Source organism: Pogonomyrmex barbatus, unplaced genomic scaffold (genome assembly GCF_055798465.1).
Source record: "Pogonomyrmex barbatus isolate J1 unplaced genomic scaffold, ASM5579846v1 scaffold10, whole genome shotgun sequence".
NCBI lineage: Eukaryota > Metazoa > Arthropoda > Insecta > Hymenoptera > Formicidae > Pogonomyrmex > Pogonomyrmex barbatus.
The window spans coordinates 2,354,748-2,371,924 of NW_028297099.1; the positions used below are offsets into that span (position 1 = coordinate 2,354,748).

The 17,177-nt window shown below is 45.6% G+C and overlaps 2 protein-coding genes across 3 annotated transcripts in view; one reads left to right on the forward strand and one right to left on the reverse strand.

Annotated features, from left to right (window-relative positions):
* Elp4 (Elongator complex protein 4) overlaps positions 1–17,177 on the reverse strand; it is a 53,108-nt gene that overhangs the window by 34,721 nt on the left and 1,210 nt on the right. The window lies entirely within an intron of this gene.
* mam (neurogenic protein mastermind) overlaps positions 1–17,177 on the forward strand; it is a 162,730-nt gene that overhangs the window by 31,038 nt on the left and 114,515 nt on the right. The gene's annotated exons all lie outside the window — the stretch shown is intronic.

A 17,177-nucleotide genomic window follows, 5' to 3' on the forward strand; every position in this document is an offset into this window, starting at 1 on the left:
ACTGTCACGCCGCCCAGGATCGCGTCTAGACTTCGATCGAACATTCCAGTCTTTTAATGACTTAATGACTCATATAGACTAAAACTTGTCTCTTGGGCAAGTCGGTCTGTACGCCGATTATAAAGGTATTTCGCTCAGGTGCAGCGAAACATGCATGTTGAAACTTTCGTCTAATCGTGTGATTATTAAGCCTCGATTCATGAGAGTTTCCTCGTAATTCTTCTTGTGGAAAATGTTTTTTTTTTTTTTTTTTTTTTTTTTAAATGAATATTATTAAGTAACAGGTTCCTGCGTCATAACTATGAATGTATCATTGCCAAATGTTCTTGATCAGTAAAAATGAGGAGAAAAGGAAAGTTTTATAGAAAGAATTAAAAAAAAAAGATTTGATAGGCTTCTTTCTTTTTTTTTTCTTTTTGTTACGAGGTTTTAGGAACTGCCACGTGCTGATACGACTTTTCGCAGCGAAGAAACTCGACTTTTTCGCCAATTACCGTGACAGTGACACAGTTCGGGCAAACGAGTTTTCCAAGCTGCTTTAATCGAGAGGGAATGTTAGCCGCGGCTTCGTTTAATCGGTTTCCCACTTGTTACTCTTTTGTGATCGGGGAGCTCGCGTGCGACGCATCGTGATTTCGCAGTTCTTGTCGGCATCTAAACATATTGCACTGGCAATACGGTAGCAATCTTGATCGGAATAAAAAAAAAATCTACTATAAAAAACACTTGACTGAAGTGTAAAAATATTTATCCTACTTCCGTGCATATAAACATATTTAAAAAGATGAACGTTCTCCTTTTTTTAACCTTTTTAAAATCACAATAGGTGGACAATCTATAAATGATTGTCGATCTCATTTCTATTTTCTATGTCTCGCGTTGGATTTTTCCGTCCTTTTATAATTTCTCAATCTCTCGATTTCCGCGATATTCTAATAAATCGTTCGCGGTGCCTTCGTCCCCAATCTGCCCCGTCTTACCCGCTCGCGCGGCTAATACAATTAGATTGTACCGGCAAGATTAGGCATTGCGAACAATTAACCTAAATTAGCTCGAATTATATTGATTGAATTACACGGGGCCGATCGAGCGAGTCGCGGGTTTAATTGCGCGTGTCAGGTCCCGAAGTCAAAGGTTCGCCGAAGCGTCGAAAGCGTGTCGAACCGATCTTGTCGCGGTAATGCGAGCCGCAGTTCGGCGATACGCGTCGATACGCAGCGGCGTCGCGTCGCGAGCCGCCGGCTTATCGCCGACGGCCGACGTCGCCGTGACGTGCGTATCGCGCGCGCGGCGTTGCGGCATTAATTAGCCGACCGGAGCGAAGACAACTGGCCGGCAAGGTCGCGCCGCCGCTTGCTCGCTCGCTCGCCGGTGCTCCTGGACCCTCTTCGACGACAGCTGACAGCCGACGTGCGCGGTCCGGATAGTACACGCCTCTCGTCGGTATTAATCGCACTACAAACGTTTCCTGTGCGCAGCGGTGCTCAAACCGCGGCTCCGCCCGACGAGTCCGCCGCCTCTCGGCGCGACGCGACGCGACGCGACCGGATCTAGGCACGAGACCTCGTAATCTCGGGGAGCGGGGTACTCGCACGTAACGGAAGGAACCGTGCTGGCAGCGAAATGTATATATCGCTCGCGCGACCGTCGCTACCGGGCCGAGACCAAGGGGAAACGCGACCGACTTCTCGCCTGCGTTTCCGCCCCGATCGACGGTGTTAATTCCCTTGATCCCCGTCGTCCTCGTGCGGGCTCTTCCCGGCGACGCGGACGTGGCTCGCTTCATCGCGTGCCGGCGAGAAAATTACCTATCCTGTACGCACGCCCGACGTGTACGAGAATCGAGCCGTAATGCGATATATAACACAAGTCGATAGAGATGTGTTATAGGTATGCAGTGTATGTACACACTAGCTTTTATTTCGGGACATGGCGTGAAACTTCTCCCATTGTTCCTTTTATGCATTTTATAAAAAATTATTGAACGAAAATGGGCGAGTTATTTATATGCAATGTGCGTGTTAGGTACATTATTTTTACGCCCGTTAAAATGAGCGATGCGCTCTTGATGATTTTTCGATTTTTCTCTCGCGAGTTCTCGATCGCGCAACGAAAAATCGTCTAGGAAACTCGACATGCGTATAGACGAAGATTGGAGGACTGACATTTTCTACTCTGCGGAGTGTGTAACAGGTAATTAACTCTCGCACGAAGTGCTCGCCAGGAGTGGGCGGGAGTGAGAGCGAAGAGAGGAAAAGAGAGAAAGACGGAGAGAACGTTATTAAGTGAATTACACGTTGAGTAGGTAACATCGCGTCCTGTCGTAAGAGCGAACTCGCGCGTCGATAGTTGCGTACGAAGCGGAAGCATCGTTGTCCTTAAAAATTCTGGGAAAGCTTGCGGAGGAGCAAGTGCATGCGTATTTGCCAGCGAGAATCTCGAAAAAACGTGTGGAATGAATTTTTACCACGAATTGCCTAGGAAAATGCAGATAATGCGTTTCTACGGAAGAGAAATTTCCCGAATTTTAAGGAATTTTTAGCTATATTTCAATGCTTCTCAAAATTGAAGAATTTAAGATTTTTTTTTGGATTTAAGAACTCATTTCAATTTATTTTTTATTTTTTACAGATTAGCGTGTTAGAAAATATGTATTTATACATATGTTGTTTTCAAAGTAATTTTTATTACATCTCAGATAGTATATAATCGAGCTTCTTGCATTATTTATAGCTTTATTTGTAGCTTTATTTTTTGATAAAAGTGAAGTATACAGCATTGGCTGATAAGCCAATGATAATTCGTCACGAGCGTATTGATAAACGGCGATTAAATGTTCGGAGAGAAATATTTGTAATATAGAAGCGGGCAATCGCAAGAGTGATTTTCTGACTATGTTAATTAGTTAGCCATTCTCATTACGGTGTCATTTTTGTGTGTGATAGGATAGGATTGAACGAAAGTAATTCTCGACGCGAGGATTTGAGGTACAACCGGCAGAAACTGGGTCAGCTTCCAAAAGTTCCTGGCAAACCTGTTATGCAATTCACGCATTAAAATGTCAAATATGTTTTATTCATACATTTTATTCCGCTTGCCAGGAAGAGAGAGAAAAATAGAGAGAGAGAGAGAGAGAGAGAGAGAGAGAGAGAGAGATCGCACGAAATGTAAAAATTGGAAGTTATGAAACTCACGTTATCTTCTACATTTGTACGTATATCATGCATAAAATTTGGCGATTTAATTTAAAAAATTTTTTTCTATCGATTGTTGCTTATAAATAATGAGAAAAGGAAAGTAAAATTAGAGGATATTAGATTTGCCTTTACGTACTTTAATTTTGATACGAAATACGAACAAGGAATATTTAATTGCGCCGCCATTAATCCACACGGACAAAACGAGAAGTAGAAACTTGTTATAAAATGGAACGTTGCCAACGACGTAGTTGCCTCCTAAGTTTGAGTCGTGTATCCCCTGCGTTCTTCCTGTTTGAAGGGCATGCAGGATTTGCGTTTACGAACGGGAAGGGTCGATGCGCTCGGGATGGAAGGGGACAGACCGATGCAAGGGATGAGAGTCGGTAGGCCAACCGAGAGAAAAAGATACGAAACAGCTGTGCTAGTTCTATGGAGACAAGTCTTAGTATACCCATACAGACATGCCGTCTAACACCGTGAATCGAAGTTATGCACCCTTCCTGAGCAGAGGTACTCATCCTGCCGATGCATTCGAATGAGTTGTCACCGGTTTGTCGTATTATCAATTCGATTTCGAATTACTCGAAAGAAATTCATGGATTATTACAGTTTGCGAGATTTGTTGTTGCGAGAAAAACAGTTTCGTTGGCAAACCTAAAAAATTGACAGATCTGAAAATGATTTTGTTGAATCGTCAAAATTATTATGTAAGACGCTTAAATATGACAATCATACTGCAAACATTTTTGACCTTCTAGCGATCAATTTGAACATCGTACGTAATAATTTTGAAGGCTCGATAAAATTATTTTCAGATCTGTATCTGGTTAAACGTTTAGATTTGCCAGCAAAAAATTCTTTCCGCGTACATCCTACCATAATTATGGAAGTCACAGCTGAGAAGAGAAATATATAAAAAGTTAATATTAACATCTTAGATGAAGAAATAATACAACAAGAATAGATTTGTTAATTACTTAAATAACCATCTTTCTATTTAGATACTTCTAATATCTAATGTGATTCGGAGAAAGTGCACGCTACTTCGGCGCGCCTTTCTATCCGTCTGTCTACAAGTATTTATGAAATATAACTGGTATACTCCTTCGCGATGCAAACGAAATTATTTGTATGATAACGATTGTGATAACGATTACGAGTAAAAGTATTCCGTATTTTTTTTTTTCCAGCTTTATACGAACGTAACTTTACGTCCTACCGTGGCACATAATCGAGAATCATGATTTCTTTAAAGCTTCGTCCGCGACGGGCCTGACTTTCGCGGTGACCATTGCCGTTCTAATATTAGTCCGTGAATAATACCCTAGTTTAGCCGCCTATGCGAGCAGTCCTACGAAGGAGTGCGAAAGAGGGGCGAGAGGGGATAACGAGTGCTCGTGCGCCATATAAGTTCATCGCTCCCTATTTCGGGAACGATAATACGGCGGAAAAACATCGACTTCGAATCTCGCTCCATCAGATTCGTCGTACGCATGTTTTTCACAGCAGCCCCGCTCCTCGTCGTCGCATTAGACGCACTTCGCGCGTGAAGTTGCTGAAGAATTGGAACGCGTGTTAATAATTATTTACCGTTAGTTGGAACGACCGCGGAAATGGAGCGAAACCAGCGCTACCATTTATTCGAGATTTCTCTGAATTCGCGCGCGGTTCGCCTTCAACTTCACTCCTTCCTTTTAACACTCCTCCCTTGCACTTTTCGCAAATCCAAGTATTTTTTTCCAAAAAATATATATGTTTTAATTGAAGCACGTTTTACACGCGCCTCAAACTTTGGAACTTGACTCGAAACACTTCGAATCCTATTATTATTTTCATTGCGCCTCCCGAAGTTTATTTATCTAACGCTCAACGCGGTAAAGGGTAAAGATTAGACAGCGATGTAAACGTGAACTCTAATACGTATTACACTCTCGTCAGTGCATCGATCTCGCGCGATTGTATTTCGGACAGCAAAAATTGCGGTGTTTCGTAGATACTCAGTTACGCGGGTCCGCGTTACCGTCCTCGGGATCGGACGCGTAAACAGAGGAGTTCCGTGAACGATCGGGCAACAGCCGCGAAATAGCCATGGCGAGAGTCACCGATAAACACTGTTCTCTCTCATCTCGGCCTGATCGTCATCGTCGTCGTCTCGCGCGCGTCCTATCCCGGGTGTGGCCGTTAACTAGGATTCGCGCGCCCCTCTCGAGCCTCGCTCGGTGGCATTAACCTTGCCGATCCTCTGATATCCGCTTGGCCGCGAGTTAACACTGGCAGGTACTCGGCAATCGCCGCGATAATGGCTGAAGCCCCTCGCGACCGTTAGGTATGGCGGGCCCGGGTAGGATATGCGCGGCACGGCGCAGGCACTTGGTGCTATACCACTCGCAAGGGAGACGTTCGCGTTGCCTAAGCCTCCCGAGCGATTTTGACGAACTTCGAATACGTTGCGGACAATGCGGAGGCCGTGATGTATAACGACAGGGTTAGAAGTTTTCCAGGTACCGTTGCGAGTACCGTTACGTGCACTCGAAATGAAATACTCGTACTTTTCTCTCTCGCTTTTTTTTTATCTTGCTCGAAGATAAGAAAGCTAGATTTCCTTGTAGTTAATAAAATTATTCACGACTTTTCAAAATTTACGCCGAAGAACGTACTTTCACAGCAAGCGGCTGCAGTTGGCATATATAAGATACAAATTATTTACGTATGTTAGATAGATTGAAAGATGTATTTGTTAAATGTGATACAAATCAGAAGACAAATATTTCTAAGCCTTTCGAAATTTATAATCAATTCCGAAGAAATTTTATTTCTTCGGAACATACATATCGTAGAAATTTAGAATTTTTTTAAATTTATATTAGGTTTACGTCAATTCTTGAAGCTCTGTTCATAAATCATATACAAAAAAATATTTTCTAGCTGTCCCTGTCTCGCTCTAAGTATTTCTATAAAATATTTGAATCTTATGGAAATACGTGAGAGTCTCGGCTAGTCGCGGCGTGGTCAGTGGCGGCAAGGGCGCGTATAGATTCGCCGTTGTCGGCGTAGCTCATTGGTTTTGCCGGAGGAGAAGATCGCACCGCAGGTTGTTGATCCTTTCTTCTCGTTCCTCGTTCGTTCCTCTCTTTTTCCCTCGTCTCGTCCACTCTTCCACGGAGGGGCGTCCGCCTCCCTCTGCTCCCATAACCCATCTGCGGGGTGCGCGGCTTTACAAGATTATTACTCACGGATGACAGGTAAAAGGCGCGATCTGGCGCGAGTACCGAGTTCGAGTAGGTGTGGTGGCCTTCCGATCGTATGTATGTATGTATGTATGTATGTATGCATGTATGTATGTATGCATGTATGTATGTATGTATGTATAGAGACGATTTTATTTCGCAACCATTGCTGATTGCGAGGATGCAAGAGGAGCGTTCATTTCTTGCCGTGCGCGTACCAAGCACGATTTCGCTATCGCGATCGACGGCAGTCATCATTTGTCTAAAATAATGTGTATGTTCTCCAGGAATATCTGGATTAATTTAGTGTACGATACCAAATCTATATAAATCTATAAAAGGTATCATCTATTTCTTTATTCCTAGCCGGAAATTAAATATTTATTTCAAATAATATTGAAATTAAAATGTGAACATTATCAAAGTTCTATTCTGTTCGTAAGAAAATAAAAGCACGAGTAGATGACGTAATTTTCTTTATCTGAAATCTGATATATTGTGGTATATAATCTCGCAGCATATTCCATAATACATTCCACAGTGCGATTACTCGCATTGGTCGTGATTGGACCGCGAATATCATCCTCGGGATCGACGGCAACATCACGGCGACCAGTCGAAGCACCAAGGTCGTGGACTTCGAAGGTTGAAGGAAGAGAAACCTGGAAGGCGAGGATTTCTCGCGGAGGAGGGGGGGGGCATGATGCGAGAGGAGGAAAACTCGAGAAGAAAGAAAGAGAGAGACGGAGAGAGTAGCCGGGAGGGTATTCTCTTTCTCGCACAGAATGAACAATAATTGCGCCTCGCATTCGCTCGTTCTATATGACCGATCCCGAATGATTCAACGAATGCGGCGACGGCGGTGGCGACTACATTCTCATCTCCTCCGACTTGTGAGGCGCGTGAAGTTCCTTCGCCTCGAACTGGCAACTGCCGTCAGGTTCTTCGGACGCATAATCGTTCACTAACGCTAATGGCACGGACCGGCCGTAGAGGACCAGTCAATAAATATGTCCCGACTGTGTAAATCCATTTTGTCCCGCGACGCCACCGGGTTTCTAACGTGTCACGGAGCTCGACCGAGGCGATATCGCTCTTTTAATTTTGTTAATTTTTTTATTTAACCGCGTGGTATTAGCTAAATACTCTTGTGTGCATTCCATGTGCACATTTTGGCATCTATCCGGTGGGAACGTTGCGCTTTGAAAAATCACGGAACGTTGGCGTTGCTCCTCCTACAGTTGGCTGTTCAACTTTTAAAACAAGTGATTCATACGTCACGAACAATTGTGCATTCTTCTGAAAATTTCCGCAATTATCTACAACTACGAATTGTGACTCTTCAACTTGAATTTGATCATTTGAATTCAAAATTATACGTATGATTTCACTTCAATTTCAATTTTAAAATTTATTTATAATTTCTATTATACAATATGTATTATACAAAAATATGTATTATACAAAAAAAAAACTCTTACAGTTTCAGACAAAATTCTATCTGAAATTATTTCGTCCAAAGTGAGCTTTGTAATAAGTCGCAAGCAATGCAACTTTACGCAACGATATCACATTGTTTTCATTATTAATGCATTTTATGAGAGTTAAACGAGGATAGTGGACGCTTATCGATGAGTAATATGATGCGAGTCCCGACGGATTACCCGCACAAACGTTTACTATAACGATACGCGATAATGTGTTCAGGAAACAAATAACGCGTCGGCGAAGGAAAGTTACCGCGGATAATCACACGAGAGAGAGAAAGAGCCTCCCTGTGTTGATATCTAATTCTAACAAGATAATAACGCGTGATACACAATTCTTACATTCTCCCTCTGTGTCTCTTCCTCTTTCTCTCTTTTTTCCCCTCTTTCTTTATATACAAAATATATCTATATTATTATACATGATAAAAAAATATGATAAGCATTAGTAAACGCATTTTGTTAGAATTTTCGAAAAGAGTGGCATTCGGTGTTATCGTGAATTAAAAATTATATGATCATGCAAATACGGGTCAAAGCGTCACACAGTGACGCTTCGTATAATCGGGAGATGAGAGATACGAAACCGCGTGCTCGATCTCTCGATCTCTTTGTCACGCGTGACGGACAAAGAAAGCAATTGCGAGACGAAGCTAAAAAAAAAAGGAGAGAAAATGTCAAAAGCAAAATGACAAACTGGTCAGAAGCGAGCATAACGATGCCGATCGTAACGGTGGCTCTGACATAGAGCTGTCAGTGGCGCCCGATCGAGAGTACGAATAATGATAATGGTAATCCACGGTAAGGCAGGAGTAAGTGCGGCAACCTCTCGCCGCCACCCCTCGTGCGCCGATCATTCCTACCAGTTACGCGGTTCTCCCACCCTCGGTATTCGTCGCCCCCCTCGTGTTGTGATTTTCCCCTATTCCCCCTCGAACAGAATCACTATTGCCCTCTCTTCTCTCCCTCTCTCCCTCCTCCTCCCACCGTAGATTCGGTCAGCGTGATGCCTCGCGCGCGATTCAACCTGTTTTCCTCCCCACCGTCTGTACCCCACGACGGGGCACTTCCGCCCCTCCTGTCGTGTCTTGGTCTCCCCACGCGCCGTGGTTTCCGGACCCCACCGTCAGGATGCTGCTCGCGCATGCGTATGTCGTATGCGTGAATGCATGCGTGCATGCGTGCGTGCGTACATGCGTGCGTTCGTTCCTGCCTGCCTGACTGCCTGCCTACGAGCGAGCGAGCGTGCGTTCGTTCGTGTGCGTTCGCGTTCGTGTAATAATAATAAGAAGAGAGCAACTCTATGAGGAACCAACGGCCTCCGACCCGTTCACCCTATGCTAGGTGGAGCCGGCCTGATACTGTATCCTCGACGGTTCTCAACTCGCGGCGAGCAGAACCGGGCAGTCGTCTCACGATGACGCGGTGGAATCAAAATGCGTAGCGTCAATTTGCATCGAACTGATGTTTATTTGGATAACGTTTAGTGGAATGCGTATCTGTTACATATTACGTAACGTATTCCGTTGTTCTAACGTGTCTTATACGTAACATCTTTTCCTATTGGGATGCGAGGTTTGGTATTTGTTTGTTAGATGAGACTATAAATATCGTGTAATAATTTAAATGCTATCATTTATGAATCATTCGTAATTAATGAAATATCAGTAAATTATCTCAATGCCAAATCAATGAGTATTGCTCCGTAATTTTGATAAAGTACTTCTTAAATGTTTGATAACATTTTCAAAGAAATGTATCTTCTGAATTCTTTGAAGTGATTAAATCGTAACGTCAATTTGAACGGTCGTATTATATCTCTGCCATCGAGATCAATCGACACGCGTTTCCCTCTCTTTCCCTTTCTCGATCCATCCTTTCTTGATCCATACCCTCACGAGAAGTTCCGACCCGAAGCAGCATTAAGTTTAAAGACATCTCGAGGTTGAGCTTTACTGCGGGTGTGACCGTGAACGAAGAGGCAGGAAAGCAAGACAGCGTTGTGGAGCAGTATCTCTGTCCTCGCTCTCCACCTCCTCTTGCAGCACGACGTGCTTCCCTTCCCTCAGCCAGCCCCACCCCGGTGATCCCCCAACGTGAGGCGAAGTGGACACTCTCGTCGAAGCGGCCGGTAATGGTGGGGTGTCGGGTCGGGTGAGGGAAGTTCGGGGTACGATAGCACACTGTCGCGCGCGCACACGAGCAAGACAGAGCGAGGGGTGGGGACGAGGGGAGAGTAAAGTTACTCCGAGGTTAGGCTGGTTTAGGTTCGGGTTAGAGAGACGTGCCTCCGAAGAGAGGAACGGAACTCGTTCGTGGCCGTTGCAGGGGGGGGGGGGAGGGGGGGGGATAACGGGGTCGGGACGAAGGGTCCTGGAGAGGCAGGTCACTCCGGAGATCGCCGAGAGATGACACCACCGCGCCCACACGGTGCAATATAGTAGCGGTTGCGCTCGTGCAGGTGTAATGCACCGCACTGCATACCGCTACCGTGCCCCTCGCCGGTACCCCTCGCCGTCTCAGCCTCTCCTCCCCCGACCACGCTCTTAGCCTCTTCCCTCTCTCTTTCTCGTTTCGTTCGCCAGCGTCGCCCCGTCCCTCTGCTCCGGCTATTACCTCGGTCACCAAGCTTTGCGGAGATCTCGCGCACGGCCCCCTACTCGTGTATGTCCTAGGAATATACGGAATACGGTCGCGATTACGCGACACCGTCCCGTCGTCGTCGTCGTCGTCGTCGCCGCCGCCGCCGCCGCCGCCGCCGCCGCCGCCGCCGCCACGCCGTTGCGCTTTGCGGCAACGTCGCAAATCCGCTTCGTTCCTCCCTTCTGTCTCTCCGACGTCGCGTTATTCCTCCGCCGTTTCTCACTCGACCGGCCGTCTCTCTTCTCTTTCTCCTTTTTTCCTCTCTTTCATTTTCTCCTTCTCTTTCTCTTTCTAAACGAATGCTAGCTCGCGACTAGCCGATCGCCACCGCCAAGTCCCGTCACGTCGTGGCGAACGAGCACTGCGGTCGCGGTTGCAGCGGGATCGCCTTGGAAATCGACTCAGATTGAAATTGCAATCGTTCCATTTTTGACGAGATCAGATTTGGATCTCTTATAAATATACAGGAATAAAAGCTCGTGTCTTCTCACAATAACGGAAATTGTACAACTGTATAATATTTGTTTTCTGTTCTTGTAAAGGCTTGAAATCCGTCGAGATCATATCGATTTCAATTTACATCACGAACACTACGCTCAAATACTGAGAAATTATTAGACAAAGCATTTGCATGATGATTTATACTATTAGATTATTGTATATTTATCCGAATACAATACGTACTAGTTTAATTAATTTGATAATTATTGTGACTTCATTTTTATTAAATTGATCTATTGTCTCTCTCTCTCTTTTCCAATATTGTATTTGAACAATGTCCAATTTGCGATCGTGTTTGTTATCACCGATCGCGCGACTTCTCGATTTCAAAAGTAACGTGCACGTCTCCGTTCCATTCCATGATTAATTCGATTATTTCCATACGAACAAAATAGAAAACACTCGATCCACCGAAGCGAGTCAAAGGTCAAGGCGCTCGGAATTTTTTAACATTTAAATCGCGCCGCGAGAACGAAAGATAGAAAGAGAGACATATATAACGCATGTATAAATATTACGATTTTATCTATCTGCTTCCAACTCTCTATGCTATTACCATATTCACGTGATCATTCTTCGCTCAAGCTTTGCGTTTAAAGTGTATATATGTAACCGCGAGTTTCGTAGATCAACCGAATATGTATCAGGCAGAAAAGTTTCCTCTCGTTTTCCCTCGTAATAAATTGAATTTTTATAAAGATTTCTCTTTACCATAAATATATTTTTACAAAAAATTCATATCTATTATCATTACTCTCCTCTTATTTTCCGAGCGATTTCCCTCATTGCACTTTCATAGATGTAAGCATGTTTTACAAGTTTTACTTGAAAATCTGCCGTTAACTGTTTCTTTAAATATCGCGAATGCCATCGGGACAGGCGTATGACGCGCGGAGAACGACGAATCGCGTCGCGCCCCGAGATGCGTCGGTCGCGAGCAAAAAACGCGACTTTATCGAAAACTCGGTTCCCGTATGCATGATTGACGCGTCGACGCACCGTTTCCGGAGGGAAACCCCCTCGCCGGGCGGATTTCCAATATCGGACACGGTCCTATCGCGCGCGCAACCTATTGTATCGCTGGTTGCCGGCTTCGCAGTAGCCCACCTCTCGCGGCTTGATATTACGGCCTGTAACGCGTTAGCATATACAAACACACGGGGTCGAGAAACTGACGGCGCGGCGGCACGAGCGGACGGCGGGACGCGCGGGGAATGAGAGAAGGAGAGAAACGAGCCGCGCGGTGTCGCAAAATTAGAAGGTCGAACACACGCCGACCGGACGGTGATTGAATTTTCCTCTCCGACCGTATCTCGGCGGCGAGGTTTTTCTCTCCCGCGAGTGAATCGCTACCGCGCGCTGGGATAAATCATCGCCGATCAATCGCCGATCAATCGCCGAGTCTTTTCGGCGGCCGAAATACGTCGAGGAGGCTTTCTTCCGCTGAAGAAATAAAGTTTCTCTCGAAAACACAGCGGCGATATTAAATTATGAGGAGTAGCGCGAGAGCCGGATGAGAACGACGCATATCGGGGGGAAATAAGATCGCGCTGCCGAAGGATTTCGCGAGAGAAAGAAAGAGAGAGAGAGAGAGAGAGAGATGGGGGAGGGAGAGAGAGAATGTGTGCGGCATTTTTACGATGGGGCCGCGTATCGATCTCATTCCAGCAACCTCGGTGAAGTTTGATTTCGCCCGGCACCAGCCCTCGACGTTCCCGCACACCCGGGAGAGAGCGAGACATTTTCCGGCGGAAGATGACGTCGGAAAGATTTCGATTCGCCGCGCGGTGGGTACCCATTCGACGGCGGACTCCCGGGGATATCGCGCCGGGCGAAATTAAACCGGATTTCACGGGGGATTAAATGGTATTTGACGGGCCGCGAGGACGCGCGGGCGACCGGGCCGCTGCGGAAGAGCACGGGAGAGACGGGGGAGACACTCCACCCTCCGTATTTTGAATTTGGGCGTGAATGTGACAGTCGGTTTATACGATTTTCGGATTGATGGGCTCGTCGCGCGGAATGCCAGGAAATTACGAAAATAATTATTATCCGCGCGCACGACGCACACGCGTGCACGCGTGCTCGGTCATCGGGAAATGAGGTGGCGGGCGGGGGGAAGGAGGGAGAGGGCGAGTGAGGGAGGGAAGGGGTAGTCGCGGGCGTCGCGGATATTAACCGAGTGTAGAATCATCGTCCCCCGCGCGTTACCCACGATCCCCGCATCGCTTGTGCGATCCAGCAAAACCTGAAATCGCCGGTTTGCTAGGCGAAAATGCTCGTAATCGAGGCTCGCCGCTCGCTCGGTTTTGCGCGTGTTACGTCTCGATAACGTTTTTTGCCGGATGATATCGTCGCTTCTCCAGTGGTTTACTCCCCATAAAATATAAACCGCGCTCTGAACGCTACGCCGGGAAATGACTTCGCGGCTATCCACTGCGTGCTCAGCCATCTTCATTTATTGAAAGCCAACGAAGTTGATATCAAATGAAAGCGTATACGATAAAATCCCTTTTGCGTCGGAGAGCTCTGTTCTCTGCGAATTTCACGAGAGAACGTTTGGTTCGATAAATTTTTTAACTGCACGTTCCGAATCACGGACCGTTCGCGCCGTTGATCGCTCGGAATCTTTAGCTGCGTTCAACCGCGCACCGATAATGCCGAGAAGAACGAAAACCCAATCGGTAGTTCGTCCATAGCGGCACTGCATATAAAGGTGCACACGGATGCTAAAGCACGCATATAGCAATACTGGTATAGAGAGAACGAGAGAGAACGAGAGAGAGAGAGAGAGAGAGAGAGAGAGAGAGAGAGAGAGAGAGAGAGAGAGAGAGAGAACAACAATATCGTGGCGCCGCGCCGCGTCGCACCGGAGATGCATCGCCGTGGGCAATGCATCAGCCTCGGCTGACCAATCCCGATAATTTACGATTATCGATCCGGCCGTGGTGCTCAAATTTGCTAATTACGCAATAATTATACGGGGCCGGCATTAGATCCCCGACTACCACGCTCCGGGCGCTCCGGGAAAACTATCGACCGCGGCGGCGCCGTATCTCACCGTTTCGGACGGGCCAATAATAAGCCCTCGCTATGCGTGTCAATAGTTCATAGCCCCGTTGGAACGCGTATGTATTGACCCGGCTCACAGCCGCTCTAGCGAGAGGATCGGCCGCATCCGGCGCGCCTATAGTTTCGCGACTCGCGCCGACAAATTCTGCGCGCCGCGCGCAGAGAGTGCGCCTCTCGCCGCGCGTTCTCGATGCAATGGAGCATCTGCGAGAGAGAAAGAGGAAGCGGAAAGCTGTAGAAAGAGAGAGAGAGAGAGGGAAAGACAGAAATGGGGAAGGGGGAGAGAGGCTACACCGACCGAATCTTGGCGTAAGGTACATTATGTACGCTCTCAGGAGTCTAGGTGGGTAATAACCTTGTTATGACGGCGCGGTTCTTCTCGGCTTGTGCTATACGTTTCCATCGACGACGGTATGATCGAGCGAAATTTTCTTCTCCCGGAATCACATCTGTTTCGTTGGAAAAATATGAAATCAACGTAATGCAGCGTATTAAAATAATACAGAAATCGAAAATGTATGTAATTGACGCTTATCTTAAATCAGAAGTCATAATAATAAATATAACTTAAACTTTATCCAGTATATTATCCAGTATCCTGTTCTTATTAGGCTTTACGCAAGATGTTTTTTATATTATACATAAAAAGATCGGTTTTGATGAGATAAAAAATTAAAGTCAAATATGTATACGCACAAATCTGAAAATAATTTTGTTGGATTATTAAAGTAATTATAGGACGCTTCGTAATAATGATACTATAAAAACTTTTGATAATTCAGTAAAATAGTTTTATTGGATCCTCAAAATAATTATGTAGGACACTTCATAATAATGGTACTGATAAAAACTTTTGATAATTTAGAAGCCAATTTGAGCGTTCTACATAATTATTTTGATGGTTCAACAAAATGATTATCAGATGTGACCATTTGTACGTTTTAATACAATCGTCCTCTCGGTGTAATTAATATGTAATTTATGTGTCACTAATACAATATTAATACGAGCAACAACAATGGGCAAGTTAAGCTAGGCTGTTCTTAGTAAGCCTCCCGTATATTTTTCGTTTCGAGGATGACCTCGCAGATAGCTGTACATGCATACGGCACACCTCGCAAAATAAACGGTCGTCCCCCTCTTCCCCCGCCTGGCCTCCTCCCGTTGGCTGTTGTTCATTTACCGGCGCCGCTTCTCGTCCGACACGACGCAACGCGACGCGGCGTCTCGACGCGCGGAGCCGATGTGCACGAAGAACGGAGCAAAAGACGAAGAGGCAGTCGGCGAAGAGGTGAACTAACAGGATCGCAACAAGTGACCGCCTCGCCCTCCTTCTATTATTTGCTCTCCCTCTCGCGTTCTAGCGGATAGGATACCCCTCTGTCGTTCCCTCCACCCACCGTCCACCACGGTTATCTCTCGCTCCCCTCCCCTCCGTCCCTCTGTCCCTCCGTCTCTCTTGGTCCTTTCATTCGAATCTTGCGCGTATATATTTCCGTCTCGCTTCGTCCGCGCTGCAAGTCGGGCCGGCTTGTTTGTCCGACGAACGGCTAAAAGGTCGATTCTCGCCCGTCAACACGGGGTACCAATGCATCGCGGAGTAGCTCGTAGAATTACACGCTTTCGACATTCCTCGAGAGGAACGTGTCAGATCGTACCAACATCCCACTTGAGAGAATCCGCGTCAGATACTTTGCGCATCGCGATCGCCGATCATGTCTGTCGCGAAATCTTTGATCCGCGTTAGATTAGAATTTACTAATTATTTTTGAATGAACTTTTCATGACTGTATCTGTTTAAAAAGGAGAAAAAGAGAGAGCGAGGGGAAGCATATTAATTATTAAATATTGCATTCTTTGTAGTTGCGATTAACTTCAAGGATGAAAAATGCCAACGAAGAAATGGTCAGACGTATCGTCGTTGAGCTCACAGATATTGGGCAATTTTGGCGAGACGATTTTGTATATGTCATGTCTTGCGTGTGTGTATGTGTGCGTGCACGAAGACACGATCGAACGACGAGCGGAGGCGAGCCGTTGCGTAACGGTGTCACGTAATAACGACGAATCGACCTTCTCCCGTAGGCCGGTAACCACCCGCCTTCTCCATTTCGCGAAGAGAGCAATCCCGATGAGCAATTACTTTGTAGAAAGCACGAACGCATCCCGAACACAATGATGCCGTACGTAAGAGATGTACCTGCGTTTGAGCCTCAAAGTAAACGCGGATTTCCTGAGCAATTATTACTCGCTTATTTTCATCTTGAAGCGAAATTCGTGACGTGTAACTCCCACGCTGTTCAAAATGATCGTCATGGAAAGTGAGGGATTACAGGAGTTTTTTTTTTATTTCTTTTCTTTGCGACAACTTCGCGTGCTTTCTCTATTGAAATCTTGACGTCCAAGGACATCGAAGAGATATAATAATAGTAACGCTATCGGGAAGAAATTAAATCCGATTTTGTCGTAGTGGTCCACTAATATTCGGATTCAATTTCTCCAGAGACTTTCTCAACATCAGGAGAATTCCCTGTTTCCTAACGTTCTCGTATTAAGAAGCTCGCGATAATTGAGCAGCCTATAAATAGAACACCGATAGGTACGAGGACGATCTTTGTTAAGGACAGTATTGAGCAATCTCTATATGGAAGCTGTGAGTATTAATAGCGGATGTGCCGCAATGGATATTAATAACAAATGTATCATAGTGAGATATTAATAACGAACGCGTCGTACAAAGGATTAAAACGCAACAAGGCCATTTGCGTAACGACATAGGCTGTTTCAATGTTACAATTGTACGATGAAACAGAGAGCGTTGTGTATCTATCCTGCGTTTCTGGAATGTTACGTAATAATATGCACTAATTAATATGAGGAATTTAAACAAGTCCGGTGGATCTTGCGATAATTTTCTCTAATGGCATCTAGTATCATTCAAAGATCTCGATATTTGGTATTGACGGAACGAAATCTCTCCACACAGGAAAAAACAGTTTTGCTAGTCTAAAAATTTGACTAGATATAAATTCGAAAATAATTTTGTT